Source organism: Bos grunniens, chromosome X (assembly GCF_055505025.1).
Source record: "Bos grunniens cultivar Pamir isolate PY7600 chromosome X, Bosgru_T2T1.0, whole genome shotgun sequence".
NCBI classification, from domain to species: domain Eukaryota; kingdom Metazoa; phylum Chordata; class Mammalia; order Artiodactyla; family Bovidae; genus Bos; species Bos grunniens.
This window is the reverse complement of record NC_141194.1, coordinates 25465973-25487273: the sequence shown is the minus strand read 5'-3', so window position 1 is coordinate 25487273 and position 21301 is coordinate 25465973.

Here is a 21301-nt window from a genome sequence, read left to right as displayed (position 1 = left end):
AGGTAATTCATTTCTTTAACACTTTGCCTTAGAATCCTCCACTAAGCTCCAGGAATGGAATCATGGACCTTTCCATCCTTGACCAAAAACATCAACATGGGAAAAGAGGCCAAAGACTGTATTTTCCAATGATATAAAGCTTACTTTCCACGATACTCATCCTGCACTGATAATAAAATATATTTAAGAACAGGGAGACCCCAATAAATATTCTTATGATGGAATTCTATAGAAAAATTAGGACAGTTGTGACAGACTTTGTAGAGACGTTTATAACTAATGTACATGATTCTAAGTATTATTACTGGAGGAAAAGTGAGTATATCAGAATTCATTTAATTCACATTTTATTATTCATTCTTGTATATAGATAAATTTTACATGAAAATTAATTCAAAATCAAGTTTTATAGCATAAGTTTATCTGTTATCTAGGACTGGCCGTATTTAATATAGGAGCTATCACAGGGACTGACTGACCTTATTTAAACTGGGAGTCATCACTGCTTAAATTCATACCTTTTAAATGTAAATATAAAATGCTAATCACAATATATAAGCAGTTACTACTGTCTGCTGCAGCTATTTTTTTTTTTTAGGTGCACTTCATTTTGCAGATGGTGAGAGCTCTCCTAACACATCTATTGTTAGCATGAAAGTCAAGCGATCATCTGTGTAGGTGGTTGTGTGGGAGCAGTGCTAAGATTTACAAGGATTTTCTCCCACACTGGCAATCCACATTGAACACAGAGCCATATGAAACAATCTTCTGTTTCCTGGCATTGTTAATCATTCACTTAATTTGCAATAATATAAAAATTCTCAATTAAGGCTTGCCATTTTTCCACTCAGATATTTCCTTCAGTTTTTAAAAATATATTATCTTTTTGTAATTTTTAAATTGGGTATCTATCTATTGAGGGAAGAAAAGCTTTGAAAGTTTATCAAGGGTAGAAATTCTGGGAAGAAATCAGTAATTCTATTCAGCTTGTCAGTTTTAAGATTAAAAAAATTCTTGAGTGTTTACATCAATAATTATATATTTGGACTTCAAACCTGAAGGGGAAGATTATTAGGAGACATCGCTCATCTGTTTTACAATCCTCCTATATAAATCTGTAGAGGTAAGAAATACAGAATATTTCTAACATCTTACTTTTTCATTATTAATATATTTGTCCCAATTTAGGTATTATCTCAAGGGAAAATAATATATCTCATATATTAAAGCCTCACACTAAAAAATTCTATTACAGGAGTCCTACAGTATCCACAGTTACTACACCATAGTAGACAAAATTCCATTGGGCAAACCTGCCTTTACTCTTTGTAAGGCTCCTTCCACATTTTTTTCTCTCATTGCTTTGGTGTCGCCAATATTTAGACACAGGACAAAATCTTGGCCAATTTGACTCTCTTAGAGTGTTTTTGATACAAAGTTTTAAGAAATCTTTAGGACTTATTGGCTCTAGTGGTGAAGGATGGTGGGACTGCCACACAAACATTATCAAGGTCTTCTAAAGCTACGAGGTTCCAGTCTGGACCACACCTCATCCTTTGTCTTGCCTTTTCCTTCATGACTCTGAATTCTTCAATATCTTTCCAATGTATTACATTTAGGTGACCCCACATTTTAAAACTTCTTTTAGCCAAAAAATTCATGACTGGTGAACAGTATTATTAATAAAGAAAAGTAATCTATTTGGTCTGGGGGAAGGGTCTTTGATTCATCAAATTCCTTTAATTAGAGTGAAAAATACCCAGGCCTAGACTTAACATTAAGTTGCCCAATGAAACTAGAAAATATGAGATTGTAACTGAGCCTCAAAAGTCTGGTCTTTCAACATAAAATTCGTTGACAGGCTAATTTATTTCTAGGAATTTATGATATCATCTTTCTTTTGCATTCAGGTCCCTGCATATTAGGTAAGTTTTTTTTCCTGATATCTCAATATTTGTAGAATTCCCATTCCTGCATTCCTCAAGTAGCTGCACTTAACAACATTTTTGAATTATAAAAAATAAATCTTCACCTTGACTTTTGCATTTTTCCTTTGTTTCTTTTCCACTGTGATGTTTAGCAAATTACTTAGCATCTTTTTGACTTTGCTTTGCCCACTGTTGTGAGGATTATGTGAGTTAATGTACAGAAAACACCTAGAACAGTATAGAGCGCATGATAAATGCTATATGAATGCTACTTAATTAATACTAGTATTGTTGTTGCTAGTGTTACTAATTAGAGTAACTATATAAATTACTATTCCTCTTCCCTTTTGGTGTTATATTCCTCAATTTTTTAGATTATTATTACATTTCTGAAAATATATTCTACTTTCAAAAATGAAAAAAAACATTTGTAGCAAGTAAGATACATAATTCAGTTTCATACAAATAATTTGGGGGGCAAATGATCAGCTTAGCAAACAAACAAAAAAATTATCACCAAAGAAAAGTAGTAACAATTGAAGGAAGATAAGAGCAAAATTGAAAGATAATTTTAAGGATGCTTTAAATGCAAACACCATTCTTTTTATGTCTTATTTTAACTCAGATACACTAGTACAATGGGGAACAGGAATTTAAGATTATACTAAAGAAAAACTTAAGTCAATTTAAAAATCAAATTATTATCACCCTTTTTGTTGAACTGACTCTTCCAGGATTGACACAGACAATGAAGCTACCAGTTTGAGACATCACTGAAAGATATATGTAGCTTCACTTTATTTAGAAGCATTTGATTTTACCACTAAAACTAGTCTATAAAAGAATCTTAATTTTCTGACTTAAATCATGAATTCACTTAGCTTTACATCTACAAAAGTCCAAATAAAATGTTAATGTTTATTAATAAGCAATTAAAATGGATTATGTTAAAACAGGGCTTCCCCAAGGGTTCAGCAGGTACAGCCCACCTGCAATGCAGGAGATACAGGAAACGGGTTCCATCCCTGGATCAGGAAGATCCCTTGGAGAAGCAAATGAAACCTACTCCGGTATTCTTGCCTGAAAACTCCATGGACATAAATCCTGAATTCACTTAGCATTACATTTGCCAAAGTCCAAATAAAGTTTAAATGCTTATTAATAAACAATTAAAATGGTTATATTAAAATAACAATAATAAAAATAAATATATAAAGTAGATAAATAAATAACATTTCCTTCTCTATTGGGGCATTAAAATTGCTGAAGGGATGGTAACTGTGTGATTCCTGGCCCCTAAATATAAGACTAAATAGGTCTTAAAATAGTCAGGTACTCCATATTAATGTAATCAAAGCCGCTGTAGCTGTGTCTCCTTTCCAGGTCAGTTCGGAAGCGATCCCTCAATTCAACAGCCTAGTTTGTATCATCGCTAAAAATAACAGCATAACATTTTCTCCCTAAAGTTGATTTAGGGAACAAATGTACTGTAATAATTACAGCTATTATTTATGGCAATTTTCCTGAGTCCTGAAATGAATGCAAATATTTAGGAATAGTGATCACCAAGTCATCTTGGAGAACTGACACTTTTGACTTTGGAATGCAGTATGCTATTTTTCACTTTAGTTGGTTTTATGTTAGGATGGAGGACAATATAAGTAAGGATTCATCTAAAAGTTATAATTCTAAGAAAAGGATAGGGGAAGCTAGCAAATATTGAAAAAACTATCCATTATCACAGGTGAAATCATATTGCAGTGCTCATCAATGCAAACAAAAATAGACATTTGTTTGCTAACTGTAGAAGCAGTCAAATCCCTGGAAAACATTATAAAACTACCACCTGATAACCATTCCAGAAATCCTGAGATGTAATAAAAACTGTAAATATTGAAACTGTATGCACAAAAGTTAAAAATGTAATCGACTTACCAACTTTAGATGAAAGAATAAAATTGGAACAGATATGAGTTGTTCAGTATTTGCTTTAGCATAGAAAGATGCTAAATGTTTTTAAACAAAAATATACATGATGAGTAAATTTTTCAGTCAATAAAAGACTTTTGGACTACCTCTATGTCTTTAGGGGAAGTTTCCATGTCTCTCACAATAAATGCTAAGACTTTAGGTCTCAAAACAGGTATGGCACTTTTTTTTTTAACTAAGGAGGCTACTTCTAGAGAATCTGTTGGTAAGGTCGACATTTTTTATAATTTTAAATTAGTGTTGACCTTTCAATGGCTTCTCTTTGGACTAAAAATAGTCCACTGACTTTTCTCCCTTTCATTGTTTTCTGATATCACAGCATATAGGGACCTGGTTTGTACCTATAAAAAATTAGTGTTTATATTAATAGAATCATTTGCCAAAATCTAGAAAGTGGCCAAGCAGGCATTCACTGAAAGTCACAATCTTTAAGAAGCAAAAAGTCCTGGATCAAAGACAAATTTAGAATGGGAAAGGCTCATAAAAAAGAGGGTGGGAAGATTTGGGAGAGTGACATTGAAACATGTAGAATATCATGTAAGAAACGAGTTGCCAGTCCAGGTTTGATGCACGATACTGGATGCTTGGGGCTGGTGCACTGGGACGACCCAGAGGGATGGTGTGGGGAGGGAGGAGGGAGGAGGGTTCAGGATGGGGAACACATGTATGCCTGTGGCGGATTCATTTTGATATTTGGAAAAACTAATACAATTATGTAAAGTTTAAAAATAAAATAAAATTTAAAAGAAAAAAAAAAATAAAATAAAATCAAAAAAAAAAAAAAGAAAAGAAATTGGAATTAATTCATAGTGTGTGTTTCCTGTAGTAGGTGCTCAACCAATATTTTGGAATGTTGAAGGCATTATATCAATATATATTATATATATATATATTATATATATATATATATATATATATCTTCTTTTTCATTAAAATATCAAATAAGATAGTGACCCAAATTCGGACCTTGCCCTGATAGCATCTTCAAACAAGTTAAGTTTTTCACAGAATTAAGAGAAATGTAATAGTTGGAAAAGCTATTTTAAAATCAGATATATTAATACAACCTGACAAAGGTATCATGCAATCAAACTGCCCAACTTATAATCAAATATAAAGTTTACAAAGTTTTCCAAACCCCACTTGAAAAGGGGCTTGTTGCTCAAACGCAAGCAAACTATTAGATTTCCTATTCCTTGTGGATAAGAATGTTTAAATTGTGTTCGGAATTTATTTCACGTTGAGGCACAAAAATATCTATGTGCCATTTTATTTTGAAGTATGTGTTACTTCCTACATTCTTTCAATGTGAGGAGACTTTGTTCAGTTTTAGTACTCTTCCTAAAGAAATCAGAGAATATATGCAGTCTTACACTAAGATAAATATTTTTTACATCACCAAAACTGTAATTAAACTTATAAACAAAACACAGTGAAACACATCAGCCTTTTTGTGTCAGTCTTTCTGTATTTTGCCTCAGTTAAAATATTTAGTTTGGAGATTGTGAATGGAGGAGGATGGCAAAAAGGGAAGGGACTTGTGAAACAATTTTTGAAACTTATTAAATACTAAAAATCAAAGTGTAATTAAGAAAGTGAGCAGATTACACGTTTATAAGATTTAGGCATCTCTAACATAAAAGTCGTACTAAAACTTTTGAGTCAAGGTGGACACCTGAGCACATGCATTCATTTCTTGCTCCAATTCCAAATACACAAGCAAATTTCAGAATTCTCAGTGTTGGAAATAAACAAAGTATCAGATAACAGACATTGGAAGCTGTGACACTAATGCCTGCTTCACAGAAACAGAGGCCACAAGCCCAGTGCTGCTGGAAGTCAGAACAGAACTCCCTGCAGGAAGCTGGAAGCCCAGTCTACACTTCTTGTTCCTGAGAGGTAACCTGCAAATTTCTGCCATTTAACTGACTGGCTTATTTTCCAATCGAAAGCTACCTGCCCCATATCGTGTGTGAAAAAATTTCTCTTTGGATGATGGGAATTTTGAGTTTGTGATAATGCTGGAGCTGTGGCCCAACAAGTGCTGTTCACCTTATGTAGAAATGCAGGCCTAAATATAAAAAATTGAATTTCTGGGTGTTTCAAACTACTCTCATAAAAAAGATTTCCACTCATATCACACTAAGGAGAAAAGTTCCGTAGAATATAACTTTAGCAGGAGTTGAGCTCACCGACAAGAACAGTAACAAATGTGGAGCTCAATGCCACTAAAAAAGTTCTGCAGACCCAGAAGTTGTATTACTATCTGTATCAATAAACAGTCTGTCGATAGCAGCACATTTCTAAATGGGTTTCACTGAGGACATCTGGGTATTTTACTTTTGTCAAAGAATATCTACATTAAGGCATATTAAAAATGTATATTACATACTTACTTTGTGACTTTACTTCCCTGGTGGCTCAGATGGTAAAGCGTCTGTCTACAATGTGAGAGACCTGGGTTCTATCCCTGGACTGGGAAGATTCCCTGGAGAAGGAATTGGCAACCCACTCCAGTACTCTTGCCTTGAAAATCCCATGGACGGAGGAGCTTGGTGCAGGCTACTATCCATGGGGTCACAAAGAGTCGGGCACGACTGAGCGACTTTACTTTCACTTTTGTGACTTTGGAGAAGTTATCTTTTCTGTAGGTCACTTTCCTTATTTGCCAAAGGACCTTTGTGAAGATTAAATGACTGGATTTGAAGCATTATAATAGATTCTAGAGCATAGTAAGCAATATGTAATGTACTTACTAAATATAAGTAATTAGACAAAAACTGGTAACAATCATCTCAAGAAGATGGGCTGTGCTGAAAGGGGAATTTTTAGTTCTTAATTTTTGTCCTTTAAAGGACTTTAAAGTCCTTTACTGTCCTTAACAGTCCTTTAAAGGACTGTTTTAATTCTTTTCTTTTTGTGCAAGTTTTATTACTTTATAAACAATCTGGTTAAAAATAAAAAGAGAATCACAAAGCAAAGAAAGAAAAACTCCTCCCACAATACACTTTTATTTCACGGTTAGTTAAGAGAGACATTAAAAGAAAAAAAGGAAGGTAACTAAGGAGAAATAAAGAGGGTAACTGCTGGCCCTATAAGGACACCTGGATAGAGTGAAGATGGAAGACAAGTCAGACCACAAGGCGGACAAAAAAAGAAGTCAGTAGGCTCTGCAATGTTGGTGACACTGTGGCCATGATCAATTATTCACTAGAGCTGTTTGTTGCCCTATTCTCAGGCCTGAGGGGAGTACTCTGAACTATTGATTAGTCATAGCACACATTGGCTCGAATTCTTCTTTAAAGTCTCAAGTTACTTGACAGAAACAGAAAAGGATTTTTTAAGTCCAAAAATATCAAAGAAAGCAGAGAAGGCACATCTCTGCACCACTAAAAAAAGGGGCAAGGGGGATATTTTAGATGTCTCCAACAATGGCCAAGGTGCCCGAACATGTGAATAGTTACAGCAAACAATGGAAATGTTGAAAGGGCTCAGCAGGTACATAATACAAAGGAAAATGTGTCCACTGTTTTGACAGGCAAGTTTGCTAATCTTTGCTGGAGATGTGGAGGACTCCAACCTTGAAACTTGTTTCCAAAAAGTAAAAACATTCCTTGACCCTATTTCCACCTTCACTGGCACTTTCTTCTCAACCTTAGAATTTCTTCCTGAGAAGAAAGGGCTGTCCTCAGGTTTAGCCTGGGATACTCTCTCAACTCTATCTGCCTGGTTTCCCAAGATTTAGTTTTTAGACCCATGGCTTTGAATGCTGTCACTAATGTGACAAATTCCAAATATACATCAAAATTGTTGACCTCTCTCCTGAGCACCAGGTCTATAGATGCACCTGTCATCTCCACTTGGATATCTAATTGGTATGGGATCATGAGAATGAGCAATATGTGGGGCATGCTAAAAAAATTATTCATCATTTATATGGAATTCCAATTAAACTGGTCATCTCGTATTTTGATCTTGCCAACCAACACAGGCTTTTCAAGCTTTGTTGTCGTTTAGTCGCTAAGTCATATCCAACTCTTTTGCGACCCTATGAACTCTAGCCCGCCAGTCTCCTATATCCATGGGATTTCCCAGGCAAGAATACTGGAGTGGGTTGCCATTTCCCTCTCCAGGGGATCTTCCAGACCCAGGTATTGAACCCACCACTCCTATCACCCTCCTGCATTGAAGGCGGGTTCTTTACTGCTGAGCCATGGGGGAATATACCTAAATCAAATTTCTCACATGTATTAATAAGAGCTCTGGGTTACATGGAAAAGAAACCCATGCAACTCAATCAAATTGTCTCAAGAATACAAAAGCTAATTTTTGGAACAGATAGCTCACAGTTCCTGGAGTCAATTTCACTTCAGGCATGGGGCTTTAGGGGCTTAAAAATATCATAAGCACTTGGTTTCTCACCACTTGGCCAAGTTTGCCTCTGCACTGGCCTCATTCTCTGGCATGCTCTCCCAGTGTGATAACCTCTAGCTGTTCCAAATGAATTTCTAATTTACCATTCATTTTGCAAAAAGACCACTTTATCTCTTTTAGTTTAACCCAAAGTCTCAGGATTGCATCTGACTGGGCCAAGTGTGGTCACTAAGTCAATGACTTTGATGGAAAATTTGAAAACACTGACTAGCCAAGTGTGCTCCTCATCACCCATATCTGAGCTAGGAAATGGAGGAAGGCCCACACAACATGACTGAGTAGGAGGAGGGAGAACGACCAGTGAAATATCAGCGTGCTATATTTAAAAGTGGGAGTTGAAGAGTTTTTTTTTTTTTTCCAAGTTGAAGTTCAACAGGAAAAAAGGTATTAGTTACCCTCTACATTCCCCTAAAGTACATGTATAAGAGGCACGGTTCTTTAAGTAATTGCTCAAGTAAAAAAAAATAGCCATCATTTTTTAATCTTATGTTTTATTTATCCAGAGAGTCACTAGATCTGCAAATGCTGTCTATTCTACTTCCAGGATTTATCTCAAATTAGTCCAATTCTCTCCTAGTCGAGGTGACCATCATCTTACTCCTGAACTATTGCCACAACCTCTTATCAGGATTTCTGCTTCCATGCCCTAAAATCCATTCTCCTTATAGCAGTATGGGACAAAATTTTTTAAACATAAATTCAGTTGTGTCATCTTCTTGCTTAACATCCTCTCATGCTTTCCCTTTATACTCTAAGAACTTATGTGAGCTGGTTTTTCTCTAACCCTAGAAATCCAGTTCATAGACTCCTTTCCCTGAAAACCCTGTTTACTACCTCCTAGACACCCTGGCGTTCTTAATGTTCCTTGAATATGCCTAGGGTATCCCTTCCTTAAAGCCTCTGTAGTTTCTAGTTTCCTCTACTTGAGAAAAATTTCCTTTTTCTGTAACTGCCTTTTTTCAGACCTCAAGCCTCAGATCAAAGACCACTTCTTCAGAAATGCCTTCCTTAAACACCCTGGATAAAGAAAATGTTCAGTCATTATCACATTCCCCAGTATGAGAAAGTGTTAGTCATTCAGTTGTGTCCAACTCTTTGCAACCCTATAGACTCCTGTCAGGCTCCTCTGTCCATGGGATTTTGCAGGCAAGAATACTGGAGTGGGTTGCCGTTTCCTTCTCCAGGGGATCTTCCTGACCCAGGGATCAAACTCAGGTCCCCTGCATTGCAGGCAGATTCTTTATCATCTGAGCCACCAGGGAGGTAAATTATCACACCCCCCAGTATATGCTACAGAATACATAATGGCAAGATATCTTGTTTCTGCAGGTTTTCACTTTTTTTTGTTATTTACCTTTAACTATTGGAATATAAAGTCCAATGTGGGTTACTTGTTTGTTTTTCTCAACTCTGAATCCCCAGACTAAAACTAGAGCCTGTTCTGTATCAAGACCTCAAAAAGTAGTTGCTAAATAGGCACATTAATAAACAAGTATAAGAACTACAGTTAAATTGACACTTTGCATTCTGTGTGTTGGCCATATATCAAAATAGGCTGAGTTCCTTCAACATTAATTTGGAAGAGTGCTCTAAGAAAAAGCTAAACTGACAACTCCAAATGTGTGACTTGATGATACAGGTGACCTAGCAATGTGTTATAAAATAAAGGGAAAATTTCTCCTACATTTCACTGTGAAATATCTAGTGTAAGTGAGAGAACTGTGATTTTATTAATCTGCTATTTACTCAGCAGAAGATAAAATGTGAGAATAGGAGTTAGGACTATAAATTAGTGAAATTGATTGCTACAAAATATGCAACATTATATAAGTGATATTCAAAGAAGATTTATCTTGTGATGTTGCAAAGAAGGAGACAAAGTTATGAAGAGAATAAATTTTGTTGCAAAGTACTTTACTATCCAACTAGTAGAGAATTATGTAAAATGCAAGCCATTACTTTAGTAAGGTCAGAATCCTTTTAAATATGTTCTTGTATGAGGGTCAAATGCAAGAGTTAAGTACTGGGTAATTAACCTAAGGGAAGTAACCCTGACATAGCTTAGGGATCAGTTGTGTGTGCCCCCAATTATAAACTTCTTCTGATAAAATTGAGGTCAGTACAGATGCAAGAAATTGTTGATATTTTGAAGAGTATCCAACACCACAGAAAATATAAAATAGACAATACATCTTCAATAATTATTTCTAGGAGAGAGGGCTGTATATTTTAGAATAGTAAGGGAGCAGGTCTCATGAACTGATTAAATTTTTGTTTCAGAACAGCAAAAAAAAAAAAAAAAAAACAAACAAAACAAAACCCATAAATGATAACATGACAAACAGATTGGGGTAGAAAAGTTATTCTCAATCTTATTATCAAACTTTTTATCAACCAAATTGAAAATTATAACTATTAGATTTTAGGAGTTAGAAGCTTTACACAAAGTAGAGAAGCAAAATACAAAATGCTATGTATGATAAATAGAACTAGAGCTATTTTACAGTTTCTCTTGATTTTACTGAGTAAGTCACTATTCATCTGTAGAATAAACTTTTATTGATTGCCTTGGATTTGAGGGCACCATGCTAGGGCACAGAGGAAGAGAATGACAAAACTTCTGTACTCAGGATCATTTAGCCTACCGTGGAAGACATGTATAAGCAAATAATTGGAATGAAATAATGTATCTAGAATCAGAATAGAGTTAAGATGACCATTTTATGGAGAATTGGGGAAAATACTGTGCTTCCCTGATGTGGTAAAGAATCAGCCTGCCAATGCAGGAGACGTGGGTTTGATCCCTGGGTTGGGAAGATTCCCTGGAGGAGAAAATGGCAACCCACCCCAGTATTCTTGCCTGGAAAATCCCATGGACAAAGGAGCCTAGTGGGCTACAGTTCATGTGGTAGCAAAGAGTTGGACATGACTTAGCAACTGAGCATGCACACACAGGGGAGATATTAAGGGAAACTGCCATTTGGATAGAGTCAATCTTCAAGGATTTTAGAAAAGAACACATTATATACAAATTGAAAGACATGTTAAAAATCAAAAAGACATGGAAAAACACAGTATTGTGGTATGTACTAGTAAACATACACTAATTTGATCTTCTGAAAAATATTTACTCAAACTTACAATGTGTCAAGCACTATTAGAGGTCCCCAAGGACAAAGCAGAGACTATTACAGATGTGAAGCATTCATCATTAGTCAGCCATCTCAGTGGGACTTAATGACCCAATGGAAATAAGAGGGGAGGGAAAAGACAATTGAAGGATGAGTTCAGTCACAGTAGCAAGAGTAGTTTTTTGGGAAGAAGTAAAAATGGATCATGGTTCTAGTTAGCTGTGTTGCTAACCTCTAAATTTGGTATACCAAAAAACTCAAATTAATCTTTCTGTGATTAACTTATTCCTATTAAAATTTAAAAATTATAAATAGTACCATACTCTCATCTTTATTTTTATAAATATGCAAAATAAAACAAATAATATTCATTCCTTCCTGTCTGTTAGCCTCTGTTGCTCCATTCATTAACTGGCCATCTTTGCTTCAGAACTGCCAAGTCCCCCACCAAGAATGTCATTCTCACCTCTTTCTATGTTCTTAAGAAGGAATCAGTGATCAAAAATCTCCCAAGAAAGAAAAGGCCAGGACCAGATGGCTTCACAAATAGTGAACTTTACCAAGCATTTAAAGAAGAATTTACAACAATCCTTTTCACATTCTTTTTACAGAAAGAAGAAGAACAAAGGAGGGAACATGTACAAAGTCATTTTATGGGGCCAACATTATTTGGATACCAAAACCAGAAAAAGGCACTATTAGAAAAGAAAACTACAGGCCAATATCCCTGATGAATATAGATGCAAAAATTCTCAATAAAATACTAGCAAACCAAATTCAGCAGCACGTTAAAGGATCATTCACCATGATCAAGTGGGATTAATTCATGAGAAGCAAGTATAGTTCAACATATGCACATCAATCAATGTAATACTTCACATTAATAAAAGAATCATATGATCATCTCAATAGCTGAAAAAGCATTTGACAAAATTTAACATCCATTCAAGATAAAAATTCTTAATGTAGGCACAGAAGGAAAATATCTCAACATAATAATGGCCATATATGATAAGTCCTCAGCTAATACTGTAATGGTAAAAAGTTGAAAGCTTTTCCTTTAAGATCAGGAACAAGACAAGGGCACCCACTCTCACCACTCTGACTCATTTCATAATATATGTAAATAAAGCCACCATGCTGTATGCCTTAAACTTATATAGTGATATATGTCAATTATTTCTCAATATTAAATTTCTTGGTTTCCTTACAGCATAGCTCTAACAAATTATGATGCTATAAACATTAAAAATCCAGTGCTTAAATATGATATCAGATAGTACCATTCAATGGCAACCCACTGAGCGACTTCATTTTCACTTTTCACTTTCATGCACTGGAGAAGGCATGCATTGGAGAAGGCAACGGCAACCCACTCCAGTGTTCTTGCCTGGAGAATCCCAGGGATGGGGGAGCCTGGTGGGCTGCCGTCTATGGGGTCACAAAGAGTCGGACACAACTTAGCAGCAGCAGCAGTACCACTCAAAGTGCAGTAATCTGTAATTTTTTTTAACTAGTCTACAATGAAGTAAGCACAGAAATTGAGACTAAATCTTTAGAAATTTTTATAGCAATCTGACAGGGTAATTTTATGCTTGTTGAACCTAATAATAATTTAAGAATAGATTTGTAGCTTTTATGTATATTTTTGATTATTTTTATAAATTAAGTACTACCATATGAAAAATTATCCATCTGTAAAGAACTGGTAATGATGTTTAAAAAGTGGACAAACAAATAAATAAAAACTACTGCTCCTCTGCTTAGAACATTTAAAAAAGCACCAATATTGGACATTTTATTGACACTCAGAGTTTGGAAATCTTTCACTACATTCTTCCAGAATGCCTATTCAATTCTGAAATTACAAATTACAACGAATTATGGGTAAATGAACACTTTCTATATCTATCTTCCATCTCTTAGTTTATGTTGAACTTCAGCATATTCTCTGTGAACATTCATTTTTCTACAATTACCCATAAATATACAAACATACTTAAAGCATGATACTGAAATTATTACTGTTTAAGAAAAATGTTTTTTGAAAACCTGGAGCCATATTATAGAGTGCCAGTATTTAATAATTATCAAATGTCAGATTGTACATTTCCTTTTGTTTTCTGTTATACATGTTTATACTGTTGAAAATAAAAAGGCCCAGAAATCAAGGAATGTGTCATGAATGTTATTTTGAAGGCACAGACTCCCTTCCCAAAGGCCCTGCATTCTTCACATTGTCATGTGGGACCTAGGGAAACACCATTAGCTTAGCTTTTAAAAAGTATGCTCATTAGAGTGAAGTCGTAAGGTTTATGAGGTATCAGGCGTAAAGCCTATCGGAAAGCTTGCCAACAGGAAGAGATGCAGAGAGATGATGGTGAAGTGTGCATTCAGAACCCAAACAGAAACAGTTGTTCTGTTCTGCTGCAGCTTGTAGAGCTGATTTCAGGTGATACTCAGTCAACACAAGAGTAAATAATGACAATAAAAGACTAAAACATGAGAAAATCATTACTAAAGACAGTAATCACAAACATTTAACATTGATAAATATTTGATTTATTTTTGCTCGTTAAAGTATTTTGAAACTTTAGTGTGTCTAAGAATCACCTCATCAAATCAATACTCAGATATTCTGAGTGATTGTGGGGTAGATCTAGAATTCTGCATGTTTAACAAGTGGCTCAGATGGGAAAAACCGTGAGTCGAGCATGTGGGAACTAGAATGACTAAGATCTCCAAGGTATTATAAGCAGGTCCAAGGCCCACTGCTAGGCCATAATGTTCCTTGTTGGGCATAATCTCAAATACCAATATCAGACTAGGTTACTCTGAGGCCAGCAGTAAGTGAGATATAAACAAGGTCACTGTGTCATTCACAGAATACCAAACATCCCCGTCTTGGATAATATGAGTGATTGCTTGCTTCTTCGCCTATTGCAGTGTGTTCCACTCTGACCTGCTATCCCTACAAACGAGATGTTTGAAACACCCAATCATAAAATTAGCCTGGTTTACTGACAGCACCCAATCTACAGTGAGTCTCTACTACCTAAGACTTTGCCCCAAATTTCCTAGCCAAGACCCAAATCCTATAATAAATCTCTTCTAATGACCTCTTACTGAGACACCACATATTTCCCATGGTGTGTATTCTCCCTCACTGCCATGAATAATTAACTCAATTTGTTCCACTATGGTTATGTTCCTGCTGGTCTTTGGCTGAGGGCATTACTGTTTATATCATAAAACCCAAAAATGATTTTAAAAAATCTTTAGAAGTCCAGAATTCAATTTATTTTACTAAAGGACATTTGGCTTCCTTACTACAGGGACAGTACCTTCAGTTATCTGCCTAGTGTCTTCCACTAGGAGCCAGGTACCTAGTAGGCGATCAGGAAATATATGTGAAAGAAAAAAAAATAAAAGAATTTTTCACTGTTGATAAGGGTACTGGGAGATACTTCCCCTATGGTAGCCAGAATAATGTCCCACCCCAAAGAAGTACATGTCCCAATTCCTAGAATCTATGCACATGTTACTTTACATGGCAAAAAGGACTTTGCAGGTGAAATTAAATTGAGGACCTTGACGTGGTTTTTTTGGATGATCCAGGTAGGCTTAATATAACCACAAGGGCCTTAAAAAGAGAGTGGCAAGAGAAGGAGATATTAGGATAGAAGCAGATGTTGGAGAGGGGGCAAGAGAGCAGTAGAAAGAGAAAGAGATGGAGGGAGAGATGTGAAAATAATTTAAAAATAGAGGAAGGGGCCATAACTCAAGGAATGCCAGTGGCTTCTAGAAGCTTGAGAAAGCTAGAAAATGTATTCCTCCCTAGAGGCTCCAGAAGGAACATGTTGATTTTAGGACTTTTTACCACCAGAACTGTGAGACAATCAATTTATATTACGTTATGCTGGTAAATTTGTAGTAACGTATTACAGCAGCAAGAAGAAATCAAAATGCTCCCAAACAGAAGACACTTTTTAGATAGCATTCTACTGTGTTATAGACCAGTATCATTGATGAACATAGATGCAAAAATCCTCAACACAATACTAGCAAACAGATTCCAACAACACATTAAATGGATCATATACCATGATCAACAGGGATTTACCCCAGTAATGCAAGGATTCTTCAATATATGCAAATCAATGTGATATACCATATTAACAAATTAAAGAATAAAAATCATATGAGTATCTCAATAGATGCAGAAAAAGCTTTTGACAAAGTTCAACACCCATTTATGATGATAATAATAATAATAATAAAAACTCTCCAGGAAATGGCCCTAGAGAGAACCTACTTCAACCTAATAAAGGCCATATAAGACAAACCCACAGCAAATATCATTCTCAATGGTGAAAAGCTAAAAGCATTTCCCTTAAAATCAGGAACAAGACAAGGACATTCACTATCATCACTCTTATTCAACATAGTTTTGGAAGTCCTCACCATGGCAATCAGAGAAGAAATAAAACAAATAACAAATTGGAAAAGAAGTAAAATTGTCACTGTTTGCAAATACATGTTACTATACATAGAAAATCCTAAAGATTCCACCAGAAAACTACTGGACATAATCAATGAATCTGGTAAAGCTGCAGGATACAAAATTAATACACAGAAATCTGCATTCCTATACACAAACAATGAAAGAGCAGAAGGAAATGAAGGATACAATCCCAATTACCAGCACAACAAAAAGAATAAAATAACTGGGAATAAATCTACTGAAGGAAGCAAAAGACCTGTACTCAGAAAACTATAAAACACTGATGAAAGAAATCAAAGAAGACACAAACAGATGGAAAAATATACCATGTTCTTGGATTGGAAGAATCAATATAATGAAAATGAATGTACTACTCAGAGCAATCTACAGATTCAATGCATTCCCATAAAATTACGAAAGTCATTCTTCACAGAATTAGAAGAAAAAAATCTCACAATTTGTATGGAAACACCCCAAATAGCCGAGTAATCTTGAGACAGAAAAATGGAGTTGGAGGAATCAGGGTCCTTGACTTCAAAGCATATTACAAAACTATAGCAATCAAAACAGTATGGTACTGGGACAAAAACAAACATATAGACCAATGGTGTAGGATAGAAATCCTAGAGATAAACCCATGCATCTATGGTCACCTAATCTATGACAAAGAAGCCAAGAATATACAATGGAGAAAAGATAGCCTCTTCAAAAAGTGGTACTAGGAAATCTGGACAGCTGCATGTAAAAAGAATGAAATTAGAACACTAACATCATACACAAAAATAAACTCAAAATGAATTAAAGACCTAAACGTAAGACTGGACACTATAAAATTCTTAGAGAAAAATATACGCAGAACACTCTTTGACATAAGTCACAGCAAAATCTTTTTTGACCCACCTCCTAGTAAAAATAAAAACAAAAATAAACAACTAGGACCTAATTAAACTTAAAAGCTTTTTGCACAGAAAAGGAAACCACAATCAAGACAAAAAGACAACCCTCAGAATGAGAGAAAATACTTGCAAATAAAGCAACAAAGGATTGATCTCAAAATATACAAACAGCTTATGGAGCTCAATATCAAAAAACCAAACAATCCAATCAAAAAATGAGCAGAAGACCTAAATAGACATCCTCCAAAGAAAACATATAGATGACCGTATAGATGAAAAGATGTTCAGCATCACTAATTATTAGAGAAATGCAAATCAAAACTACAATGTGGTATTACCTCACACCGGCCAGAATGGCCATCATCAAAAAGTTTACAAACAATGAATGCTGGAGAGGGTGTGGAGAAAAAGGAACCTTCTTACACTGTTGGTGACAATATAAACTGGTACATCCACTGTGGAGAACAATATGGAGGTTCCTTAAAAAACCAAACAGAATTATCAGATGACCCAGCAATCCCACTGCTGGGCATATACCCTGAGAAAACCATAACTGAAAAAGACACATGTACCCCAGTGTTCATTGCAGCACTGTTACAATAGCCAGGACATGGGAGCAACCTAGATATCCATTGATGAATGAATGGATAAAGAAGATGTGGTGCATAGATACGATGGAATATTACTCAGCCATATAAAATAATGAAATTGAGTCATTTGAAACAATGTGGATGAACCTAGAGCCTGTCATACAGAGTAAAGTCAGATAAGAAAAATACCGTATATTAACACATATATATGGAATCTAGAAAAATAGTATTGATGAGCCTATTAGCAGGACAAGAATATAGGCACAGGTATAGAGGACAGACTTGTGGACACAGTGAGGGAAAGAAGTGGGGTAAAAATTAAGAGTAGCATTGACATATATACACTACCATGTTTAAAATATATAGCTAGCAGGAAGGTACTGTATAGCACAGGAAGCTCAGCTTGGTGCTCAGTGATGACCTAGAGGGGTGGAATGGAGGATGGGAGGGAGGCTTAAGAAGGTGGGGATATATGTATACATGTGGCTGATTCACAATGTTGTATAGCAAAAACTAGCATAATATTGTAAAGCAACTATATTTTTTAAAAAAGACATATCTGCCCACCATCCGTCTCATGGTGGGCATTGTGGTCTTGGTTATAAAGGTGATGAGGTCAATTTGGGATTCTTCAGTAAAATAAAAAAAAAAACTCTCTTAATCAGGACTTTATAATAATAATAAGCCTTAATAATAACAAAAACTTGATATTAAAAATACATTCAAGAAATCAAATATCTATAAAGCCCTAAGTAATTAGCTAAATCATAAACTCAGATGAATGGTTAAATGTAGATTACATACAGATATAAATGTGGTGTAGCTCTTTTATTTTATGTGGGTACAACTGGTATATTTTTACCAGACGTTTACAGGATAGTGTTAAATACAAAATTGAGACCAGACTTAAGAATTCCCTGAGCAAAGAAAACCATTGAAGCCATGGTAACTTAGGTTATGTCTTGTAAGTGCTTCTGATAATCATAAAAGAATCTTAAATCATCTTCCTAAAAATGGTCTGAGAAAGTCACTTTTAACCAATCCACTGCCATCTGGAAACACCTACTGTAATAACCAATCACTGAAAAGGTTAACAGCTTCCTCATTTCTACCTTATAAGTCCTACTGTAATTTAATGCCCCTGAGCTTCATATCAGTCTTTGCACTTGGAAGCTCCCAGTTTGTGAACTGTTTTTATATGCACAACATACACGAACTTAAATACTACTCATAGATCAATGAGTAAATCATAAATCAATAAATCAATTGGTTGAAAATTTTCTATTTCTGGATTTGTGACAGTTTCTGGCATTAGAAATAGGGCCCCAAAACCCTCAACAACTCCAAGGTCAGTGAGCAAAAGGTGCTGATATATGCAGAGCCCACTGAGCTCACTGTTTTGAGCCAATTCCAGAGTTTGAAGTTAAATTCTCTCTTGAATTCGACCACTGCTCTCTTTGCCTTTTGAGGTCTCTGACTTTACTGTGCATATATGTATTTTGTTTGTTTAAGCTTCTTGGTAAGCTTCTGTAAAGGGAGAAACCTGTGATCCCCTGGGTTTTAGGGAGTGATAGGATTAACAGGCTCCCCATTGATTATTTGGGGTTTAGGAAATCTAAAGGCAAAAATGGGTTCCATCTGGTCTAAAACTGTCTACTTCTCTCAAAAATTTCTGCTTCCTATATCTATAATCACTATAAGCCAAATCTTGTGGCTTTTTGGAAAATGAGTGAACTTTTGGATAATTTGGAATAATAGGGGCCTCTTTGGGGAAACTTTAATGCTATCTTAAGGAGCACCTTTCAAAAGACAGGATCTCAAAATTTCAGAGAAAATGAAATGCATTCTTTGATTGGTATGCAGAAGTTCTGCAAAGAGGAAATGACTTCAAAAATAGCTTCTCTAAAAGAATGTTTATGGCAAGCAAATACAAATCTTTAGCAATAGCTTTGGCCATCTGAGCAGGTAACCTTAACTTAGTCTATCTGCCAGAAACACAATTTGGATCCATTTATTCTTTTTAATTTTGTATTATGATACCCAAGACACGGGTGAAATTTATAAGTGAAAGCTATAAGATGAAGCTACAATCAGATGGTAGGTCTATAGGTTTATGTATGTATGCATGTATATTATGTATATGTGATATTTTTAAGAGTTCTACTTAGAGATGCATACAAGATGGTAGAGTAGAAGGACATGAACTTACCCCCTCTCATGAAAGCATCAAAGCCACAACTAACTGCTGAACCATCATCGACAAAAAACCAACCAAACAAAAACCTCTATTGCTGCTTCTGTTGCTAAGTTGCTTCAGTCGTGTCTGACCCTGTGCGAACCCATAGACGGCAGCCCACCAGGCTCCCCCATCCCTGGGATTCTCTAGGCAAGAACACTGGAGCAGGTTGCCATTTCCTTCTCCAATGCATGAAAGTGAAAAGTGAAAGTGAAGTCGCTCAGTCATGTCCAACTCTTAGCAACCCCATGGACTGCAGCCTACCAGGCTCATCCGTCCATGGGATTTTCCAGGCAAGAATACTGGAGTGGGGTGCCATTGCCTTCTCCAAAACCTCTACTAGAACTTACCAAAAAAGATACACATACTTAAATACTACTCATTGATTTACTGGTTGAAATTTTGCTATTTCTGGATTTGTGACAATTTCTGGCATTAGAAATGGGACCCCAAAACCCTCAACAACTCCGAGGTCAGCGAGCAAAAGGTGCTGGTATGTAGAGCCCACTGAGCTCACTGCTTTGTGCCAACTCCAGAGTTTGAAGGTAAAGTCTCTTGAATTCAACCTCTGCTCTCTTCGCCTTTTGAGGTCTCTGACTTTACTGTGCATATATGTATTTTGTTTGTTGAAATCCAGAGACAAAGAAGAAGCTACAATCAGATGGTAGTAGAGGCACAAGTTCAAGAAAATCAAATCCCATACATGCTGACCCACAAACTGGAAAATAATTATACCATAGAAGTTCTCCCACAGGAGTGAAAGCTCTGAGTCCCACGTCAGGCTCCCCAGCCTAAGGGTCTGGAAATGGGAGAAGAAGCCCCTAGAGAATCTGGCTTTGAAGGCCAGTGAGGCTTGATCTCAGGAATTCTACAGGATGGGGGAAAGAAACTCCATTCATAGAGGGCACACTCAAGTTCTCCTGTGTACCAGAACCCAGAAAAAAAAGCTGGGCCAAACCTACCTGCTAGTATTGGAGGGTCTCTTAAAGAGATGAGGCAGCTGTGGCTAACTATGGGGTCAAAGACTTCAGCAGTGGTAGTTCTGGGGAGTATGTATTGACATGAGCCCTCCAAAAGGATGCCATTTTCTCACCAAGTCCCAGGCCCATCCAGTAGCCCAGGGACTCCAGTGCCTCAAGTAAATCATCCAACAGGGTGAGAACTAATTTATGGTTGAGATCGGCTAGAGCGGGGAGGAGGGATAGACTGGTAGACTGGGATTGCGTGTATACACTGCTATATTTAAAATAGATAACCAACAAGGGCCTACTGTACAGCACAGGGAACTCTGCTCAATATTCTAATAACCTAAATGGAAAAAGAACTTGAATGAAATTAACACACTATCAATAACCTCAGACATGCAGATGACACCACCCTTATGGCAGAAAGTGACAAGGAAATAAAAAGCCTCTTGATGAAAGTGAAAGAGGAGAGTGAAAAAGTTGGCTTAAAGCTCAACATTCAGAAAACGAAGATCATGGCATCTGGTCCCATCACCTCATGGGAAATAGATGGGGAAACAGTGGAAATAGTGTCAGACTTTATTTTGGGGGGCTCCAAAATCACTGCAGATGGTGATTGCAGCCATGA